This window comes from Equus przewalskii, chromosome 8 (assembly GCF_037783145.1).
Source record: "Equus przewalskii isolate Varuska chromosome 8, EquPr2, whole genome shotgun sequence".
Taxonomy (NCBI): domain Eukaryota; kingdom Metazoa; phylum Chordata; class Mammalia; order Perissodactyla; family Equidae; genus Equus; species Equus przewalskii.
The window spans coordinates 29,226,871-29,243,171 of record NC_091838.1 but is presented as its reverse complement, the minus strand read 5'-3'; the positions used below and the strand labels follow the sequence as shown (position 1 = coordinate 29,243,171).

The 16,301-nt window shown below is 40.4% G+C and overlaps 1 long non-coding RNA gene across 19 annotated transcripts in view; it reads left to right on the top strand.

The window, feature by feature from the left end:
* Positions 1-16,301, top strand: part of LOC103558022 (uncharacterized) — a 149,391-nt gene that overhangs the window by 37,156 nt on the left and 95,934 nt on the right. The window lies entirely within an intron of this gene.

Sequence of the window (16,301 nt, the reverse complement as noted above, 5' to 3'; positions counted from 1 at the left end):
ATGCTAGAGAATTTCAGAGCTGGAAGGTCCTTAAGTTAACCTGGTCCCCAACGTGTGTGTTAGATATGAGAAAGCTGCAGTTCAGGGAGTCACCTCTCGAAGCTTCTGCAGTGGTAAAGTGGTGTGTGTGTGTGTGTGTTCTTACACTTTAGCTATGCTGCCCATACACCATGGATTTTCTGCCTCTCCTGATTCCCCATTTTATCCCCTTTAGAACTCGACATTGGCACACAATGGGTCTCAGTTTCTTTTAGAATATACTATTATGTTAGTCTAGCAATTTTTGAGAAAGGAACAAAAGAAGAGGTGTGAAATTTGGATAGGAGGCACATACATGTAACAGCATTAAATCATCTTAACCATATATAAAGTGTGAAGCTTTCCAGCCTCTACCTTCCAGGCAGAATCAGTTACCTTTATTTCTGTGCTGTTACTGGGCGGGGCATCCAGCTCTGTGGTCCACTGTTTGATTTTAAAATGGGAGACATAGAATGTATACTTATATAGCAAGAAACAGAATATTTGAAATAAACAGAATATTTGGAATAAGTAATCCCAGAAAAGTCAGAATATATACTCATTCATTCATCACACAAGTATGCTTTGTGCACCAGGAAGTGGAAACACAAAATTAAAAAATGACACATTTTCTCACTGAGAGCAGTAGGTAAACAGATGATTACAACATAGATAATGATGGTCATAATGGAGGTGTGGATGCCAGCACAGTGCTGTGGGATTTCACAGGTGAGTAACAAATTCTGTCTGAGAGAGTTATAGAAAGGTTTAAAAAGAGGTGACGCTAAGTTGGATCTTTGACATAATTGTACAGAAAATCCTAAAGATCTACAAAATAATTGTTAGAGCTAATAAGTAAATTTAGCGGAGTTGTAGGCTGTAAACTCAATATAAAAATGTATTTCTATATACTAACAACAAAAAAACAGGACAATGAAATAAAATTATACTCCATACAGAGAACTAAAACAGCATTGCAGAGAGATATTAATGAAGACATTAGTAAATGAGTGGAAAGATATACCATGTTTCTGGGTTGGAAGATTTAGTTTTACTAAGATGTCAGTTCTCCTCAAATTGATTTATAGATTCAATGTGGTACCATCAAAATCCAACAGGCTTTTTAGGTTTTTTTTTTTTAGAAATTGTTAAGATGATTTGAAAATGTTTATGCAAATGCAAAGGATCTAGACTAGTCAAAACAATGAAGAAGAAGAACAAAGAAATACCATATAAGGCTACATTAATTAAGACAGTATGATATTGGTGTAAATAGAGCCAAATAGATCAATGGGAAAAAAATTAAAACTTCTAAAAACTTCTGCTCATCAAATAACACTGCTAAGAAAATGAAAAAGGAAGCTATAGTCTGAGAAAAATGTTTGCAGGGTATATCTGACAAAGGTCTTGATCTAGAATATATAAAGAATCTTGCACATCAACAACGTGAAGAACAACCCAGTTGAAAAAACGGGCAAAAGACTTGAACAGACATATCACAAAAGAAGATATACAAATAGTCAGTAGGCTCAGGAAAAGGTGCTAAACATCATTAGTCATCAGGGAAATAGAAATTAAAACCAGAATGAGGTACACCTCACACTCATTAAGACTGAAAATACCAAATGCTGGCAAGGATGTAGAGTAACTGAATCTCTCATACGTTGCTGGTGGGAGTATAAAATGGTACAGTCAGTATGGAAAAATGCTTGGCAGTTCTTTATAAGGTTAAGTACACACATAGCTGATGACTAAGCAATTCCTAAGAACTATGAAAACCTATGTCCACAAAAGGACTTATAGAAAGAGTGGTCATAGCAGCTTCACTCATAATAGCCCCATCTAGAAATAACCCAAATGGCTATCAACAAGAAAGAGGATAAACCAATAGTAGTTCAATCCCACAAAACTAGACAGCAATGGAAAGTGGTGAGCTACAACTATGAGCACAACATGAATGAATCTCATAAATATGATATTGAGCTAAAGAAGGCAGATGCGTCTACAAAACTCATCAAACTGTACAGTTAAGATCTGTTCATTTTATTGGGTGTGAAATTTATCTCAAAAGTAAATTGGGTTTTTGAGAATGAGTAGAAGATTCAGATTCAGGTTCAGATTCAGAAGAGGGGAAGAGAATTCTGGACAGAAGTAACTATTGAATGAGGATTGATAAATGTGATTGACACTTTTTTTTCTTGTCATGATGATAACTCTTGTGTTGTTATATCATGTGATTTGTAGAATTGAAAAGAAGCAGGGAGGAAAAGGACAAAGAAGTAGATGGGGACCAGATCATGAAAGACTATACCAGGCTAAGAAGACTATATTTATTCACTAGTAAGCAGAAGAGTAATGCGATCATAAAATCTGGAAGGTTTGTGGGGTAGGGTGAACGACCAAGAGCAGAGGGTGGTAAGTTTTTCTCTAAAAGAGAAGACAGTAAATATTTTAGGCTTTGTGGGTGGTGTAGTCTCTCTGGCACCTGCTCAACTCTGCCAGTGTAGTGTGAAAGCCACCATAGGCGAAAGGAGCAAGAGTGAATGTGTTCCATTAAAACTTTAATATGGACACTGAAATTTTGATTTCATGCAACTTCTGTGTGTCACAAAATATTACTCTTATTTTGATGTTTTCAACCATTAAAAAAATATAAAAAACCTTTCTTAGCTGTGAGTCATCATAGTCATCTTTCTGGATAATGGTCTTTTGAGAACTACCCATGTGCCAGAAGCTAGCCTCCCAACCACACTGGGTAGTGACATCACCATGACCTCCACTTCAGAAACAAGGTACCAGTGCCCAAAGGAGTGAAGGAGCTGCCCTTGGAGCCCAGCGTTGGTGGCAAAGCTGCACATGGACCTAGGCATTGGCTCACAGTTAATGCTCTTGTCCAGAAGGCCATCAGGCCTCCTATGATACGGATCAAAGGCATCATTGACCAAGAATATGTTTAGTGCATAAATTTATGTTTATAAGAATATGTTTAGTTGCATAAATTTGGAAAATAAAAAGCTAAGTGGCTAGAAATATGAATAAAGTGGACAAAAATCTTAATTATGAGAGACCAGCATATTTCTGAATAGGCAAATTAGTCAGATGAAAAAATAATTGAATATGGAGGACTAAAATATCATAATGAACATGCTTGATCTAACAGACATATAAGGAAACATTTGTTGCCCCCAAAGCAGAAATCGTGCATACCATGATCAATAAGCAGAGTGCAATAAAGTTAGAAATGAACAATAGAAGCAAGTTAGGAGAAAGAAAAACCTAGGCACTAGGAAATTTAACGATATACTCCTAAATTACTCCTGGGTTAAGAAAGAAAGAAAAATGGCAATTTAAAAAATGTGCAAATGAACGAGTGCTTTTCATACTAAAATCCAACCAAAGCAGCTTTCAGAGGTTTCCTTAAAAGAAGAGAGAAGTTTGGACACACACCAGACAGACCCTCACAGAACACCATGTGAAGATGGACGCACAAATGGGAGTGATCTGTCTAAAAGCCGAGGAACTTGAAAAATGGCCTGCAACCACTAGGAGCTAGAGAGAGGCAGGGACAGACTCTCTCTAGTCTCTAGAACTGTGAGAGAATAAATTCTGTTCTTGAAGCCTACCAGTTTGTGGTATTTTGTTACAACAGCCCCAGCAAACTAACATACTATGTAAAATTTTATGTCAGTAAATTTGCAAACCTAGATGAAATGGGTGATCACCTTGGAAATATAAATAACTAAAATTGACTCACAAAAAGGCAAAACACCTGAAATCATAATAAAAATCAGCACCCTCAAAAAAGTAGAGACTGTGTAGTTTTATGAATAGAATCTACCTAACCTGCAAAAAAGTAGATAATCCCCATGTTATAGACAGCATTTTAGTGTGTAAGAAAAATGGCTCACAGTCATTCTACAGGGTTTAACATATGCTGCTAATAACAGCAGAGAAGGGGAGCACACAAAAATAAAACTGCAAGAATGTCTTATTTATGCATATAAGTAGTAAATTTCTAAGCAAAAAAAAATAAAGGAACCATCAACAAAGTGAAACGACAACCTATGGAATGGGAAAAAATATTTACAAACCACGTATCTGATAAGGAGTTAATGTCCAAAATATGTAAAGAACTCATACAACTCAGTAGCAAAAAACCCCAAATAATCCAATTAAAAAATGGGCAAAAGACTTGAATAGACGTCTTTTCAAAGAAGATATATGAAAGGCCAACAAGTGCATGAAAAAAATGCTCCACATCAGTAGTCACTAGGGAAATGCAAATAAAAATCACAATGAGTTATCAAGACACAGCTGTTAGAATGGCTCTCATCAAAAAGATGATAGATTAATGCTGGGGAGGATATGGAGAAAGAACTTTTGTGCACTGTTGATGGGATTGTAAACTGGTGCAGCCTCTATGGGAAACAGTATGGAGGATCCTCAAAAAATTAAAAATCCAACTACCATACGATCCAGCAATTCCACTTATGGAAATACATCCAAAGAAAACAAAAAACACATTCAAAAACATATCTGCCTTCCCATGTTCACAGTAGCATTATTTACAGTAGCCAAGACATAGAAACAACCTAAATGTTTGTCTGTGGATGAATGGATAAAGGAGCCGTGATATATATACACAAAGGAATACATGCATTGAATGAATATATTCAGCCATAAAAAACTACAAAAATCCTGCTATTTTCGACAACATGGATGGATAGACCTTGAGGGCGTCATGCTGAGTGAAATAAATCAGCGAAAGACAAATTTGGTATGATCTCACTTGTGTGTGGAGTCTGAAAAACCAACCAAACAACAAACAAACTCATAGAAAAAGAGATTAGGTTTGTGGCTACCAGAAGCAGGGGGAGGGAGAAGGGGAATTGGAGACAGGTGGTCGAAAGGTACAAACCTCCACAAGATACATGAGCGCTAGGGATGTGACGTGCATCACGGCGACTCGTTAACACTGCTGTGTGATGTATTTGAAAGTTGTTAAGAGAGTAAAGCTTGAGTTCTTAGCACAAGGAAAAAAATTTTTTTTCTCTTTTGGCTCTGTCTTTTTGCCGTAGCTATGAGATAACTAAATTTATTGCAATAATAATTTCACAGTATATGTAAGTCAAACCATTATGCTGTATACCTTAATCTTATACAGTGATGTGTGTCAATTAGATCCCAATAAAGCTGGAAAAAATTTTTGCAACAGAGACCATAAAAAATAACAATCCTTTATAGAGTGCCTTTCACATAGCAAAAGCTCAAGAAAATTACAGGAAAACATGTATTATTTAACAAATACGTTATTTCATTCCCACTGTCACCTTGCAAAGGAGGAGTGTTTTATACATGGGTAAATCAAGTGGAGCTCATATTTGAAATTGTATTATCTGACTTTTAAACTTGATTTTGCCCCTACATTCTCCGGCCATTCAGGATGTGTGCTGATAGAGTCATAGGGAAATCAGGCCAAGAAGAGACATCGAGACCTGAAAGAAAATATAGTCTGAAACCTGGTGCTGAACGTTGCAGTAGGTAGACTGGTAGAAGCATCTGTTCCGACCCTCAGCTCCCCTCCCTGTGCCCACAGTGGCACCTGATGATCACTGGCGGAAGTGGACTGAGTTGTCCTGCAGATTTAGTCAGTCCTGTGCAAGGCTGGCAAAATGAATAAATAGACAAAGCAGTCCAGGCGTCCCTGGGGAACCAGCACTCTTATAACCTAAGTGAATCCAATTCGCCCGGAAGTCTTCTCCTCCTGATGTGTGCCCACTGCTGGGTTAGCGTCGAGAAGACTTGCCTGGATCAGAGGCCTTCCTTCTGTTCCCACAGGGGCCAACCTGTAGGTTATTTTTGTTGTCAAGCCCCAAATAGCCTTCTTTTGTAGCCCTATCACAGTTATAATTTTTCAAGCAATTTTTGTTTTATTTGTATTCTTTACTATATTCCATGTTCCAGGCAGAACCTTTGTCGGGTTTGCTTCCATTATGTTGTGAAGGGATCCTAGCCCGTGTGGTCTTGTGCACACCTTTGAGGTTCTTTGAGGTAGACGATGCAACTTCCTAGGATGCTTGAGGTGTGAGGGCTGCTGACCCAGCTCCACTCCACTTCCAGGTTTGAGGGAAGGAAGCTTTACCCGAAGCGTCTCCCACACAGACACTCAGTGAATAAACATCCATCGGCAAAGTAAGTAGAAGTGCTCTGACCTCACCTTGCATGAAAAGATCGCTCAGTATAGACACAACATTCCAATGATCTAGAGCAGGGAAGAACAAGCTAAGCTCTAAGCCATATTTTTGTAAATGAAATTTTACTGGCACATAGCCACATTCACTCATTTAGGTATTGTCTGACTGCTCTCCTGCTATGACGGTAGAGTTGAGTAGTTACAGACACGCTGTGGCCCACAAGCCTAAAATATTTGCTATCTGGTCCTTTACTGCAAAAGTGTGCTGCTCTAGAAGCCTAATTTGGAACCCTCTAGTTGGCACTAAGCCATCGGAAGTCCTGCTAAAGCAACAGTGAGGCATGGACCCAGCAGGGCCTGAGCCTTGGGGGCCATTCTGAAGGATGTGGAGACAAGCCTCATTGTTGTTAGTCCCTGTTCATGCAAGGATGGGCAGAGTCTGAACTTTAAAAAGGAATTGTGATAAAATATACATAACATAAAATTTACCATTTTATCCATTTTTAAGTGTACGATTCAGTGGCATTAAGCACATTCACATTGTTGTGCAACCATCACCACCATCCATCTCCAGAACTTTTGCAACATCCCAAATTGAATGTCTAAACCTTTTACACCATTTCTCCCATGTTAAATGTTTTCACCAGCAAGAATCTCCTTCCAACATTCGTCATGGTAATTAGTAAGTCTCTGGTGTGAGCAGTGAATATCCATTTTTGACAGTCAGGATGTTAAAGAGAGCAAATCCTTTGTGCCAGTTGGGATCTGTGTGGCAGAAGGCTGACAGAGCTGCCTCTCTTCAGTGTCTAGGATGTGCAGCTAGCCAACAGCCTGAAGAATGCATTCTTGATGTTATGTGGGTGAATTCAAGCTGAAACTGGCTGGCTCACACACTCGCACACTGATTATACTGAAATAATTTAAAGTAAATCATAAATACCACTGCAACCAGTACAAAGCGTGGCCCTGGATGCTTAGCCGGGGCTCAGTGAACATGTGCTAGGGAGAGGATAGAGGAAAGAATGAATAAACCTACTCTAAATGCAAGTGCAGAGAAATTGTCTTCCAGACCTTAACTTTCGTTACTCACATTTTTAGGAAACACTTCCATTTTGTGGTTCTCTTTCAAGAACGTGATTGTTTTATAGTTCTCCCAACACTGATAAGAACAATTGTTTTGAACTGGACATTGCCTAGCAGTATACCAAAGTCCTGCTTTCCTAGAATTCTCCTGCAGAGTCACTCCTTCCTGCTCAGCTTCCTTGATATATGGGCAGTGTTCACATTTCCACTGGGGCTGACTGATGCAGGGGGATGGAGTTCCATCTGGATTATAAATGTGCAGACTTCCCTCACTCTCCTGCACAGACGTGCCATAGAGCAGTTGCTCGGGTTTGCTCTCTGATGACATTTAAGATGGGACTAAATGGTTGTTCTGTCTCCTATTCCCTTCCCAAATGTGGTCAGAGGCCCACAGGGAGGGCCGGGGAAGAGTGAGAAGAACTTGCTGTATGCTTTTACATGGTGGATGAGTAGGGGAGTATGGAATTATGGTTGGGGGAGGGGAAACAGGAACTACCTCGCCTTCCACCCTGGGGGACCAGGGGCTGGAAGAGACCTTAAAAACCAGCAGGATGATCCAACAAGGGGTTAATTTCCAAAACATATAAAGAACTCATACAACTCAACAACAGAAAAATGAAAAACCTGATCAAAAAATGGGCAGAGGGGGGCCAGCCTGGTGGTGCAGCGGTTAAGTGTGCACATTCCGCTTCTAGGCGGCCCAGGGTTGTCCAGTTCAGATCCCGGGTGTGGACATGGCACCACTTGGCACGCCATGCTGTGGTAGGCGTCCCACATATAAAGTAGAGGAAGATGGGCATGGATGTTAACTCAGGGCCAGTCTTCCTCAGTAAAAAGAGGAGGACTGGCAGTAGTTAGCTGAGGGCTAATCTTTCTCAAAAAAAAAAAAAGGGGCAGAGGATACGAACAGACATTTTTCCAAAGAAGATGTACGGATGACCAACAGGCAGATGAAAAAATGCTCAACAGCACTAATTATTAGGGAAATGCAAATCAAAACTACAATAGGATATCACCTCACACCAGTCACTATGGCAGTAATTAACAAGACAAGAAATAACAAGTGTTGGAGAGGATGTGGAGAAAAGGGAACCTTCATGCACTGCTGGTGGGAATGCAAACTGGTAGAGCCACTATGGAAAACAATATGGAGATTTCTCAAAAAATTAAAAACAGAAATACCATGTGATCCAGCTATTCCACTACTGGGTCTGTATCCAAAGACTATGAAGTCAATAATTCAAAAAGATATATGCACCCCTATGTTCATTGCAGCATTATTCACGATAGCCGATATGTTGGAAGCAACCAAAATGCCTATCCTAAAATGAATGGTTAAAGATATGGCATATATACACAACGGAATACTACTCAGCCATAAAAAAGACAAAATTCTGCCATTTGTGACAACATGGATGGAACTTGAAGGTATTATGGTGAGTGAAGTAAATCAGAGAAAGACAAATACCATATGATTTCACTCATATGTGGAAGATAAACAAATAAGCACATAGATAAGGAGAACAGATTAATGGTTACCAGAGGAGAAGGAGGTACAGGAAGCTCAAAAGGGATAAAGGGGCACATGTGTATGGGGGTGGATAAAAACTGGACTGTTGGTGGTGAAGACAACACAGTCTATATAGAAACTGAAATGTAATAATGTATACCTGAAATTTATGCAATGTTGTAAGCCAATATGACCTGAATAAAATAATTTTTTTAAAAAAACACCAGATGGATGCTCCTACTGGGCAGATGGAGAGAGCTAGGCCAGCAGGAGCTAAGCAGCACGCCAGAGCAACCACTCACACACTTACTGGAGGCAGAGCCCTGGCAAGCCTTGTGTCCACATCCCCCTGACTAGAATGTATAGTATACTTGCCTGGATTGGCTATTGTTGAAAAAAAAGATAGAGCTGAAGGGGTTGGCCCAGTGGCTGAGTGGTTAAGTTTGCCTGCTCTGCTTTGGCAGCCCAGGGTTCACCAGTTTGGATCCTGGGCACGGACCTGCACACCACGCATCAAGCCTTGCTATGGTGGCATCCCACGTAGAAGAACTAGAATGACCCACAGCTAGGATATACAACTACATACTGGGCTTTTAGGGAGGGAAAAAAAAAGAGGAAGATTGGCAACAGATGTTAGCTCAGGGCCAATCTTCCTCACACACACAAAAAAGAAGACTTGAGTAAAACATAACTTCTGCTGTAGACATTTAAATAAGGACTTTGGAAGTTAGAAGGGACTGGAGAAATTTATTAGAATGGAGTTGGTCTAAGCACAGTGATAGGAAGATGGTAGTGACAAGGGACATTCTATATAAGCATGGATCAGTAGATGGGCCCACACTCAAGGGTATTCAGCACCTGACCTACCCCACCCCTCCTTCCCTGACTAGAGCCTTGCAGGTTCTTGGACAGTACATCTCTTTGTCTTTAACCACTGTCCTCCATGTGCAATAATTCACTAGGGCAAAATTCTGGTTCTCTGGCAGAGTTGAAGTCACTTCATAGGTGTGGGCTCACATCGTCCTGTCTTGCTGATCAGGACTCTGGGATGAGAGTGAATTTTTTTTTTTTTTTTTAAAGATTTTATTTTTTTCCTTTTTCTCCCCAAAGCCGCCGGTACATAGTTGTATATTCTTCGTTGTGGGTTCTTCTAGTTGTGGTATGTGGGATGCTGCCTCAGCGTGGTTTGATGAGCAGTGCCATGTCCGCGCCCAGGATTTGAACCAACGAAACACTGGGCCGCCTGCAGCGGAGCGCGCGAACTTAACCGCTCGGCCACGGGGCCAGCCCCGAGAGTGAATGATTTTTTAAAGTTATTTTTGACATGGATTAGCTTGAGATTTGACTTGTCTTCCATATTTGCCCTTGTGGGCTAAAGTTGGTCCTGGATTTGCTTGTATACACCATGATGGGCCTTGCGCCATTTAGATTAATATGGTCATCTACTTCTCCATCCTCAGTTAATCATCTCAAGTTTTCCCTCCTTTTAACTTAATTTGGGAAGGGCTGGGAGAGACAGAGGGAGAGAGAGAAAATGAATGTGTGATTTGAACCAAGTTATCTTGGCATATCTCTTTAAAATTGAGTTGGATACTAACATTAACTTCTGACATGGAAGTATTTATACTAATTTAGGATATTAAATTAATGGCTAATAATAACTTTTTTGTTTGTTCCTGAAAGCTATAAACAAGCCAATGAGACCTTTTGGGCATGTTTGTGTTATAATTCTCTTTGGGAAGTTCAGTGTTAGAGATTAGTGAGATAAACCAACCAGTCCGCTGATCCCAGTTTTTATTTTTCCTTTTTTAAAAAGTAAAAGCTGGAGAAAGGAGCTGGCTACCTCTGAGGTTGTTTAGATTGTGTGTAGTTTTCTGGAAAACGTCTTCATCGTCAGGGTGAGAAGTTGAAGGTTTATTTTTATGTGTCTCTGTTTTTAGCTGCAGATCAGCATTGCTGGCTCACGGTGGAAGCCCCTTTGTATGAAACATCCCTTATTGCATTTGTCCCTTGAGCATAGCACGTGCCAAATTGTCATTCCTACGACTCTGGTTGATGTTCGGGAGAGAGGAAACATCTTGATAATTCCCTGAGATGTGTTATGTCAGAGAAAGTGTGTCATAGATCCTCAACAGCTCACACAAGGGCATCGCTAGGGCTATGATGCCAGGTGCCAGGCCTTCCAGCTCACCTGCTCAGGGACTGTTGCCCATCGCCTCTCATTGCCCAACTGTGTACACTTGGCTGCCATTTTCTCAAAGACACTTACGCAGTGGTATTTTGTAACGACGTCAATTCTTTTCCTGTCTGACCTAGAAGATTACGGTGACTCAATGCTGGCTGGTCAACCTTAAAGATTAAATCGAGGACATTAGCTTAATGATTTTAACAGCTAGTGTAAAGGATTTTCCAAGTATGAGGATGATGATACAAAATAGGGTTGGAAATTTTATTCAGTTTTAAAGAGAAAGTAAGTAACACAGCTCAAGGCATACTTTATGATTGTATTTCTTAAAAAACAAGCTTCATGTTTTAAAATATTTAAACAAGAATAGGATATAAGAGTCTAATGGAGAATCAACATATACTAAACTTATAAAATGCCCTATTATGTGAATGAATATCCAACCATATATTGGAAACTATGCAAGAATTGTTATTATTCTATGATTAGGATAATTATTTTCTTAGTTGAATTCGTTTGCTTCCATTTGCTCTAGTTCAGTCTTTCTCAAATGTTCATATGCATAAGAATCTCCTGGGGAGTTTATTCATAATGCAAATTCCTGGGCCACATTCTCAGACCTCAGTAGGTGTGGAGTGGGCCCCAGGAATTTTAAATAAGCACTCTTGGTGATTCCAGTGCTGGCAGTCGTGGAAATGGAGACCCTTTAGCCAATAATTAACCACTCTCTGGATGCTGACAGACAATGGAGTAAAAGTAAGGATGCCAATGGCAATTAAGCTTTATAAACATACTTGCCCTGAAAAAGAAGCTCCTGCACTCTTTTTATTTCAACTTCTAGTATCCTAGAGAGGCACATAGTTTCGAAAGAAGGGAAAAAAGCACTGGCACAATGACTTCTTTGTAGTGTTTGGTATATTGTCTAGAAATATTTGGAAATATATCCATTAGAAAAAAAATTCCTGCCTGGAATTTGGTGGGGACAAGTCTATGACATGTGCCCTGAGATTTTGCATCCCAGCCCAATGTATCTGGTCTGGAGTGCTTCAGTGGTTAGCTCTGTGTCTTTGTTATTCCACTGAAAATGGAGGGGCTGGAGCACATGGTGCCGGGCTATGATGCTGGTCACACAGGACTGGGAAAAGCCTCTGCAAGCTGGCTGCATGGCCCTGAGCTACCTTGCAAAGCTGTAGCTGGGTGCTGGAGTGCTGCACCCAGGCCAGAGGGAAGAAGAAAGGTGAACAACAGCTTCCTCCTTGTCTCATGAGTGTGATTTCCCTCAAATTTAGGAAAGTCCTATCTTTTCTCTTTGAGGAGAATCAGGCCACATGATTTTATTTTCAAAATGCTAGGCATGGACTCTACAGATGAAAAGAGAAGCAAGAAAAATGTCAACAATACAGAAGCTCTTTTTCCTTTGGGATTTGTTTTTCCTGCTCCTATTTTGGAAGGCAATGATCATTTGAAGCTTCTTGGAAAGGCAGGAATGCTGTGTAAGATGACCGACTCCATCCTCAGTGCTTTGTGAGTCCTAAATCAATTGCCTATTGGACTTAGATATCCCATAGGAAACACAAATATCATGTGCACAAAAGTAGGTGTACTATTGAAATTACATTCACATTTTTGCAGAAATAGAAAAACACCATCCTAAAATTCATATGGACTCTCAGGGGATCATGAGTACCCAAAACAATTTTGAAAAAGAACAGCAACGTTGGAGGACTCATATTTCCTGATTTTAAAATGTGTTACAAACCACAGTAATCAAAACAGTGTGGTACTGGCATAAAGACAGACAAGTATACCAGTGGAATAGAATAAACAGCCCAGAAATAAACCTTGCATATATGGTCGAAAAATCTTTGACATGGGTGCCAAGATCACTCAATGGGGAAAAGACAATCTCTTCAACAAATGGTGTTGGGAAAACTGGATATCTACATGCAAAAGACTGTAGTTGGACCCTTTTCTTACATCATGTGAAAAAAATCTTCTCAAAATACGTTAAAGACCTAACTCTAAGACCCCAAACTATAAAACTCCTGCAAGAAAACATAGGGGAAAATCATTATGACATTGGATTTGGCAGTAGTTTCTTGGATATGACACCAAAGTCATAAATAAAAAAAGCAAAAGACAAATGGGACTATGTCAAACTTAAAAACTTTTGTGCATCAAAGGACACTATCAACAGAGTGAAAAGGCTGCCTACAGAAAGGGAGAGAATATTTGTTCTTTGTATTCTTCCATGAGATGGTCAGTCAGGTTTAGCCACAAAAGCCAACACAGGAGCGGTGCAGGAAAGGAAAATTTTTTATACTCACAAGCCCCAGAGACAGGAGGTACACCATGCCATGCGGGGCCACATGTGGAGAGCACAAGGGAGCCAGGCCAACCTAGCAGTGGTGGGTTGAGAGACACAGGTGCCTTTATTGTGGGTCAGGGTGGAGCACACAAGCCAATGGCATGAGGGGATTTCATTGGTGTGTTTGAAGGTCATTAGGTCACAGTCAGGGGAGGGCAAGAAAGGAGCTTGTGGCAGGGACCAGCCTTATCACCCTGTGCACTTAGCTGCCTGGGCAGAGTGTTCACAGCCTGTTTGTGGGGTTGTTGAAGCAGGAAGAAAACAGGAACTTTAAAAATTTACACTACAGTTTGCAAATCATATATTTGATAAGGGGTTAATATCCAGAATATATAAAGAACTCCTACAACTCAACAACAACAAAAAATCAAATAATGTAATTAAAAAGTGAGCCAAGGATTTAAATAAATACTTCTCCAAAGAATATACAAATGGCCAACAAACATATGAAAAGGTGCTCATCACCACCAATCATTAGAGAAATGCCAATCAAACTACAATAAAATACCACCTCGCACCAATTAGGATGGCTACTATCAAAAAAACATAAAGTGACAAATGTTGGCAAAGATGTGGAGAAACTGGGACTCTTGTACCCTCCTGGTGGCATTTTAAAATGGTGCAACCACTATGGAAAACAGTGTACTTGTTCCTCAAAATATTAAAAATAGAACTACCATATGATCCAGCAATCTTATTTCTGGGTATATATCTAAAAGAATAAAAAGCGTGGTCTCAAAGAGATATTTATACACCCATGTTTATAGCAGCACTATTCACAATAGTCAAAAGGTGGAAACCACTGAAATGTCCATTGACAGATGAATGGATAAACAAAATGTGGTATATACATACAATGGAGTGTTATTCAGTCTTAAAAAGGAAAGAAATCTTGTCACATACTACAACATGGATGAATCTTGAGAACATTATGCTAAGTGAAATAAGCCAGTTTCAAAAAGACAAATACTGTACAATTCCACTTATATGAGGTACTTAAAGTAGTCAAATTCATAGAGATATAAGGTAGAATGGTGGTTGCCAGGGAGTGGGGGAGGAGGGGAGAGGGAAGTTAATGTTTAATAGGTACAGAGTTTCAGTTTTGCAAGATGAGAAAATTCTGGAGATGGATGGTGGTGATGGTTGCACAACAAGGTGAATGTACTTAACACCACTGAACTATACACTTAAAAATAATTAAGATTTTAAAAAAAACCACTAAGTGTATCAGTATCATTTTTCTGTGACCCCTTCCCCCAATGCACCTTTAGAATTCTTTGCTGCTAGTCACCAAAACTAACTCTAAATGATGTTAACTATGAAAAGCAATTGATAGCAATATGCCATATTTCATTGATTTGAAGATGTACGCTTTTTCATATCCTAAGATGTCTGATATCAGAACCCTTCTCACAACCGATGGCGTTTGTAGTGGATGAGGTGCTTACTGCCCAGATCCCCCCTGCAGCTCCATCTCTTGGCGTGTTGACAGAGGACGGCTCTCAGCTGGGCGTCCCTTCCTGGGATTTGCCTCCTGTTGGAGATAGCTGCCTCCTCCAAGGCTGCACCCCACATTCAGTGACTATTCTATGTGGGAGTTCAAAGATCTGGCTCCCTTCCCTTCATGTGGGACAACTCTGAAGGGCCATCAACTGCAGAGCTCCCTGTGGGTCTGCCGAGGCCTCCATTTCTGTCCCATGGCAGCTCACCTCCTCCCCTTCCTCTGTCCTGCTGCCCTCATTCGCTGGCACATATTGTTCTGGGGAGCCTTCCTCAGCCACCCTTGCACTCAAATCTCCTCAGAGGCTTTTTTCTGGGGAACCTGGCCTAAGAAAGCATGTCACCATTTGATTGAGAGTCTCTTTTTCTTTCTTAATGTTCCATAAAAGAAAGGTGTGGCTTACCATTAATGGTGTCTTAGATTCCATAAAATAAGCTGGAAGTTAGCCAAGGGAAAGAGTGGAGGAGGTAGGAAACAGGCCGAAGCGGCTGGTGGGGACTAGATCTCAAAAGGCCTTGTAGGCTATTCTATTGAGTTTAGACTTTGTTTTGAAGGAAAGTAACATAAGCAACTTTGGTTTTTGGAAAGATCTGCCTGGTTGAGGGGTGGATAATAGATGGGAGAATGCAGGCTTTGGAGCAGAGGAAACAGAAAGCGGCTCTTTAAATAGTCTATAGTGGGGATGGTGGCAGTAGAGATGCTAAGGTTGGGGGTATGCAAGCGTCCTTACAGAGGTGGAATCTAGAAGATTTGGTTACTGTAATGGTTGTGCAGATTTCTAGAAAAGAAAGACTCTGTCTTGGGTACTACGTTCCAACAAGCCTAAGATGTGATTGATTGCAGTGTGTCATGATTTTATGTGCCACTGACAAAGAAAAAGGATGTTCCCAATCAAACTGCGACCTGCTCTGGATTGTGAGAGACTTCCTAATCTCAGATATGTCGAAAAGTGAAAAAGTGTGCATATTAAAATTGAAAAAATGCAATACTTGTCCTTTTGAGTCAGTTTAAGCCATCTACTCTGGGGAGTTTCCTGCATCCCTAAAGCTGAGTTAGATGCCCCTCTCAATGCTTTTGTAGCAATCGGTGAGCGTAGTCCTGTTCTGACATTTGTCCTGTTACCCTAATAACACTATTTTACACTTCATGAACAAACATCCACAAAGCCTAACATGTGCCCAGCTCTCTTCTAGGGTCAGCAATCAGCAAATGGACTCAGTAGGAAAAAATCCGACTGCATCTCCATTGCTTGTTTTCTTGCCTCCTGCCTAGTGGACTGTGGGCTTCCTGGCAGAGCACCACTGCATCCCCAGTAGCTGGTGCAGTGACTGACACCTACTGAGCACAATAAGGGTTTGTTGTGAGAATGAATGAATACATTAAAGGGCTTTTCTTTTGTAGTAACTAGTTTAGTAACTCACCCTGAGCCAGACCGTTTGAACT